Raw genomic sequence first — 7,650 nt, 5'->3', positions numbered from 1 at the left:
TCCCCCCCGTCTTCCTGACCTTCACCTCCGATATGCAGCACATGATTAGGCCCTGTCAACAGTTCATTGTGGGTGGGAGAGGAGCTCATGAGGCCCAGCTTTCTCTGAAGGATTGTTACCAGTTAATAGTAGCTGGTGTGTGTGTCTTCAGTGGTATACCCACTGAAAAAATTGATTATGATCCAGTAAACGTCATCCCACCAATACACATGCAAGCAGCCTGTGTGTAGTTAAACTCAGTGGGTCACAAGTCATGAAAGTAAAAAGGGTTATAAACAGCTTTCAGCAGAAGTGCGAAGGTGATAGGAGGATAATGAAAAGGAAATAGGTGAGAAATGACTGAAATTCACTATCCACAGAACTAAATATTTTATATTTATTATATTACATTGCTTGGGGGTGGGTGGTGGCTGGAGATCTCAGCAGTTAAGAGGAGTATGGACTGCTCTTGCAGAGGACCTGAGTTCAGTTCCCAACATCCACCTGTAACTCCCTCTCCAGGAAATCTGGCCCCCTCTGTGGTTTGAATGAGAATGCCTCCTAGGCTCTTATATTTGCATGCTTAGTCTACAGTTGGTGAACTGAAAAGTTAAGGAGGTATGGCCTTGTTGGAGGAGTTCTGTCACTGGAGGTGGGCTTTGAGGTCTTAAAAGCCCACACTATGTCCATCTTCCTCTCCCCCCCAACCCCATTGCCTTTGGATCAGATATAAGCTCTCTGCTACTCCTGAAGTCCTCTGTCTTCCATAAGTATTTAAGTGTGTGCATTTACACCCATATACATGTACACAGACATGATAAAAGTAAAAATGTTTAAATGACTTGAACTGAAAAATATTGCTGAACTGGTTACTGTTTATAATTGTTAATTGATGAAATCCCAGGGGTTCACTGTACTGACATTAAAAGGAATAACTTACTGTTGTATGTTCATGTGATAACAGTGCCACCTTCTGGTATTGGTTGCTACTTTTAAAGTAATCTGACATCTGTTTTATTTCACAGGAAGGAGAGAAGATATGTAGCAGCATAGGATAGCTTTGAAATCTATAGAAATGTTAAATCACCTTTCCCAAATAATTAAATGTTTTTAGAGGTAACTGTAGCTTCACATACACAAGAAATAATCTAGAGAAGCTGGTCATGTCTGTAGCAAGATGCCATCTTATAAAAAGATAGACTATAGGACATTTTGTATGCCCTTTACTCAGTTTTCCCAGTGATCCCTTATAAAGATATAGTGTAGTATTGTAGCCATGAAATAGGCTCATGCAGGTGCCTTTACCCACTGGGCCATTTTGATGGCTTATCAGGTTTTGGATTTAGCTTTAGAGAGTAGATATAAAGGTAGTAATTTTATATACGTGACCAGTGGAATATTTGCCTTTTGATCTCTTGGAGATTCTTTTTCCCATGTGCTACAGACCTAAGGAGATAATGGAATTTGCCCAAAGACATAGAAAGTTAAACATGATAAAATCTAATGTGGAAAACTACTACCTAGAGGCTGAGATGGTCAAAGAATGATGGTGTAGTAAGAAGCAGGATGGCAGAGAGGACTTCTAGAAAGCCTCTGAGGAACTTGTGTATTACTTGACATGGAATGAATAAATTGATTTGCAATTTTGATGGCCCAAAAAGAGACTGAGAATTAAGTCATTATCTTCAAGGTTCAAGGACCTTTTTCCCAAGCTATGACACACAAATCTCTCCTTGTTCTAGTTTTCTTCGGGGGGTGGGGGGAAGGTAAGGAAGGAAAAGAATGTGGGGGGAATTTCCATGACCCTGGAACTTGTCCAGGTAAGTCCTCCCACCCCTTATTCACTGTCTTCATGTCCTTTCCCCACACCATGGTAAAAACCCTGACAAATCAGCATGAGAAAGTAAAGGTTTATTGGGCTCACGTTTCCAGGTTATAGTCTATCACTATAGGAAGCCAAGGCAGCAGGAACTTGAAGCAACAAACAGACATGTCACATCTGCAGTTAAGAGCAGAGAGCCCTGAGTCAGTGCATGATGCTAGCACTGTATAGTCCAGGGTACTCTATCCAGGGAATGGCACCACCCAGAGTGGGCAGATCTTCCAACCTCAATGTAGTCAAGACATTCCATGGACATACCCACAGGCCAACCTGATCCAGATAGTCCCTTGTTGTGACCCCATTTCCGGTGATTCAACATTGTGTCTAGTTGACAAATAAAAGTTAACCATCACACTTATTTCCAAATGGGACCCTTTGGTCCCAAGGACATCTGTGCATAGTGACCATCGTATATATCTAGCTTATAATATTGGATCCTGAAGGGACTGGATATTGCTCAGGACATCCCTAGACCAAGTTCTCAGCACAAAGATTTATTTGTCCAGAGGGACAAGGGGCAAGGGAATAAAAGACAAAGATAGATAGATGAGGGTGAAAGGGAGGGGAACAAAGGACAAGGGTAAAGGGTTTTTATCATGGGGCAGGGATGGGAGTGGGGCACCAAAGGACTGCCTCTGGATAGGAGACAGATGTGGCACATAGGAAAATGGCGCTTTATAAAGGTACAAGGGGAAAACCCATGTTAGGATGTGACATTTGATTTTAATTGGGCATGTTAATTAGGTTAGCCAAAGGAGGCTTTTGATTGCTGGACTTCAATGCTTTGATAACTCATCCTTGGAAATTAGTCTCAGGAGGAAGAAGTGGCCAAATAAGGGAATAGACCTTGGGGGTCTGGCTTTAGGAATGTAATAACAGTTTTTAGCAAGGCGGGGGAATGGGAGAGAAGATCAAGGCCTGCCAGAGCCATGTTTGCCATGCTTGGGTTGGCTAGAGAGTCCCTTCAGTGCCTCCTGTTTCTCATTCTTTTCAGTCTTCCATTTGCCTGTTTATATCTTAAAGGTGGGAGATTTTCCAGTGGGTCATATGCAGTGAGTGAGAGAAAGTATGGCACCAGGAGTAAAGGGAGAACAGCCTGTTGTCCCAAACAACTAGAAGCACAGAGAAGCTATGACTGAGGTAGGGGCTCTGCAGGTAGGCAGGCACAGTCTCAGGGCTGAACGTGCTATGTTTCAGATTGTTAGATATCCAAGGGGAAAAATGGCTAGCAGTTGGATAAACAAATTTGGAATTGAGAAAAGTCAGCTTGACAGAAGTTAAAGTTATTTGGGAAGAGAAACTTGAGGAGTTGAGAAAATGCCTCTTTCTGATTATCTGTAAGCAAGACTATTGATTAGTGATTACTGTGGGTAGGTGGCATGGTGGGTAGTACACCCTTGGACAGATGGGTTCTATAAGAAAGCAGGCTGAGCAAATCATGGGGAGACAGTAAGCAGTGGTCCTCCATTGCCTGTGCTTCAGTTCCCATCTCCAGGTTCATGCCTTGGCCTCTCTCAGTGGCCTGGGACCTGGGATATGGAAGTCAAACAGACCCTTTCCTCTCCAAGTTGATTATAGACATGGTCCTAGATTTAGACACACTGAGACGGAAGTAAATGCATCACATGAGTGCCTGAAGCCCAGGGAGAGTAGAAGATGGTGTCTGATCCCTGGAACTGAAGTTAACAGTTGTCTATGTGCTGCCATGTGACTTCTCTTTACTGCTCAGCCATCTCTTCAGCTCTGTGATGTAGTATATATATATTTCAGTATTTAAGCCAGGCAGGGTGGTGCTCACCTTCATTTCCAGCGCTGGGGGTCAGAGACAGGCAACCTACCCAGGTTGGTCAGAGCTACACAGTGAGACTCTGTTTCAAAAGCTACACAACACAGACACACACACACACACACAGAGACACACACACACACACACACAATCACACCACATTGTCACTCCCCTGCATACACTTCTGATAGCTTTCCACTATTATGTTTCATGGTCCATGAAAACCAACATGACATCACTGTAGTTCCCATTTCTGTTGCTTTGCTTTGTGCCATCGTTCTGATTAGGGTGACAGGCCCCCAGGAAGAAGAGCCAGCATTCACATTCTGAACATTGGGTTCTATTCTGATTTCGGAAGCAATTCCAAGCTAGCTTTCATGGAGCCTTAATTGTCTTTTTTTTTTTTCTGACCTAACACAGCTTGGCTCATGATTGATTCTTGTCCTAAAGCTTAAAACTAGGACAAGCCGTAATGAGCAGGGCACAGTGTCTGTGACTATGCTCAGTCAGTAGTTTCTTTCCAGCAGAACAATGTTCTTGATTAAATCCACTCAGCATTCAAGGGCTTCTCCTGAGCAGGAAATTTCCTTGGGTCCCAGGAGGGAATAAGGAGTAAGAGAGACATAAAAGTTACCCCTGTTACAGGGCAGATCAAGGTAGGTATTGAAAGAATATGCTAGGCTATACATTACAGGAATGGGGTTTGGAGGGTTGCAACAGAGGGTTTGTATGGGTATCAGCTCAGGACCCCCAAGACCAAGTTCTCAGCACAAAGGAGGTTTGCCCCAGAGGGATAAAAGGTAGAGAATACGAGACAAAGACAGGAGATAGAGGAGGATGAGGGGGAAGGAGAAGAGGACAAGGGAGGGAGAGGAGGGGTATTTGTCCTGGGTGTTGAGGGACAGCACCAAAGAACTATCTCTAGATATAGAGGAGACAGACACAGTCCATAGGAAAATGGCAGTTTATAAGCCCCATTAGGATGAGGGATTTAATTTTAATTTAGCATGTGAAATAGATGCGCCAAAGGGGGCTTTTGATTACTGAACTCCAGTTGTTAGATAGCTGGACCTTGACTGACAGCCTCAGGAGGAGGAAGTGGCCAAATAAGGGACTAGGCCTTGGTGGTAGCATTAGGAATGGAACCTAACAGTTCTTAGCAAGGCAGAGGAAATGGGGGAGAAAGGGTGCACGGCCTGCCAGAGCCATGGTTACCACACTCAGCTGACCAGTTTTTACTTACTTTACTGTTGCTGTGCTAAAATACTATGACCAAGGCAAATTATAAAAGGACTTTATTTGTGTTAATGGTTCTGGAAGGACAGTCCCTCATGACAGAAAGACATGGCAGTGACAGGCAGGCATGACAGCAGGAACAGGGTGCTAAAGATACATCTTGAACTGCAAACAAGAAGCAGAAAGAGGACTGAGAATGGAAATGGCTTTGAAACCTGAACCCCCACGCCCATACTTCTACCAGCAAGGCTAGCTCCTGACACCCTTCATCCCCCAACCCCCACCCCACACCCCCCCCCATCCCCACTGGGCAACAGTTTCCTCCAAGATTGAAACATTCCATTCTGCAAAAATAGTTCCTTAAACAGGAAAGCTTCACGAAGTCCCTGAAACTGACTACGTTGCAGTTTCTGACAAAGTAAGCAATAAAAGCTACAAAGACCCTTAGACAAAGACTCTGAGACTTAGATTAGCTGCCCATTAAAGCAACTGAGGTACCTGGAAAGAACACATTCAAACCTGTTGAGCTGCCTGCCTTTTTAAAGTGCTCCAGATTCCCATGTTCTAAGCTCTCTGACTTATGCTGGGGTGGGCTTTGGTGATACAACGGTCTTTGAAATAATTTCTGCTCCTGTAAGTAACCCCTTACCCATATTTCTGTAAGTAACCTCAATAAAACTCATCAAGTTAGATTTAGGCGGTGCCCATACTTTGGTTTGTCTTGAGCTCCCTTGTTGGGATGAGCAGACATGCGCTGAGTCTTCTAGGAAAAGTTTGGTCGCACAATACCTCTGAAAATATGTCATCAACTGGAGGCCAGTATTGAAACATCTGAACCGGTGGGAAACATTGCCATTTAAACCTCTGCGGGCTCATTGACCGTTAGATGTCCATCACAAGTTACTGATGCCTGTGTTGTCATGTTCATCCTGGGACCCAAGCAAATTGAACAGCCTCTGTCTGAGAAATGTCTAGAAGTCACAGGAGAAGGAAGAGTATTCCAGTCAATTTCAGAACTGGTCAGAATGACACATATCACCAAGTTCACGCTTCATTGGCCTGAGAAAGTAACAGTCAAACTAGACATGGCCAGGGAAGTTTTAGGTTGAGCCTTATGAGATTGGCATTATATTATGGAAAAAAAGGATAAAATGACCTCAATTATGTGTAGCTTAATATAATACAACCCTACAGTGAGTACAATAAATAAAATCTTGAATTAATCTACCCCATTTAGTAAGATTACAAACTTTCAATAGTAAGAAGATTAAATTTTTGTCATTGTCTGTGTCTGATGTGTGTGTTGTGCATTTGTAAAGTCAGATGGTTTTAATTAAGTTACCTTAAACTATTCTGAGTTCTTACAATGGACGAGGTATTAGGAGAGTCAATGACCCAGCCTGACAGGCAAGATGGCTGTCTCTAAAGGCAACCTGCTCCACTATTGGGCATAGATGATTGACAGACAAGGTCATGGGTGCTGAGCAGTGTACCTAACAGGTGCACAGGATTGTGTCCAAATTCATTCCCTTGGTCATGAGAAAAGATATGCTGCTCAGAGTGATACATGCCTGCTTCTTCAAGGCCAACAGGAAAATCTGTGTAAGCTCAAGGTAGTATGTGTCTGTGTTTCTGTCTGTCTATCTGTATCTATGCATCTGTGTGTCTGTCTCTGTGTCTCTGTGTGTGTCTGTGTGCCTATGCCTGTGACTTGTGTTTGCTGATGATGGACTCCAGAGCCTAGCAAATGCTCAACCACTGAACTATATGCTCAGCTTGGCCCTTCTGTTTCAAAGGGCTCTCCTGGTCAGAGCAGGCCAGACCAAAATACTCTCCTTGCACACAGATAAACAAACCAGCAGTACAGAAGGGGGCCCAGGCTCATGCAAGTCTATAGTCACCTGAAAAGGCCTTGCTGCAGTTCTATAGCAGGTGCCCAGCTTAGATTGTGAGACCCAGGCGCCACCTTGAAAGGAGCTGCCACGTTAGTGGAGACAGTTTGCAAGGCTGCTTCCTTACGCTAGGAGACAAACACAGCTTAGAGGCACAGGGAGGGTGAGCCTGGGGGATGGGAAGAGAATAAGCCACATCTACATGAGGATAGAGTTGTTCTGAGGACCTAACGATTGTGTGTTGTGTGTCAGGTGCACATCTCTGTGAGAGTGTGTGTGTGCAGGTACATGTGTGTGAGTGTATATGTGTGTGTGTGTGGTGAGTATATATATATATATATATATATATATATATATATATATATATATATGTGTGTGTGTGTGTGTGTGTGTGTGTGTGTGTGTGTGTACGCACATTTGGAAGTCTGAGGTCGGACTTTGGGTGTTGCTCCTCAGATACCAGCCAACTATGATTTTTTTGGAGTTATTTTTTGTTTTGAGATAGGGTCTCTCACTAGATCAGGGCTTCCCCACTTAAGCCAGACTGTCTGGTCAGTGAGCCCCTGGTATTCAGCTGTCACTGTCCCACCAGCACTCTATGTGCATTCCACCATGCCTGGCCTGTTTTGTATGCCTTCTTTGGGGTGTGAACTCAGATCCTCATGTTCTCACCACAAGCCACGTCTTACCAACAGAGCTATCTACCCAGCCCCATACTTTCTAAGGACGATTAGATGGGTGAGATTATCACAAGGAGGTTGAAAGCACATTCATTGGAAAATGCTGGCAAGCATCTTCCTCCCCCACCCCCTTTCTACCCCATCATTAGTCGTGAGAATAGCTGAGATTCAGAAGGAACCTGTGGTTATCTTCTG

Source organism: Grammomys surdaster, unplaced genomic scaffold, assembly GCF_004785775.1.
Source record: "Grammomys surdaster isolate TR1022 unplaced genomic scaffold, NIH_TR_1.0 192, whole genome shotgun sequence".
In the NCBI taxonomy this organism is placed as follows: Eukaryota; Metazoa; Chordata; class Mammalia; order Rodentia; family Muridae; genus Grammomys; species Grammomys surdaster.
This window is presented reverse-complemented; position numbering follows the sequence as displayed.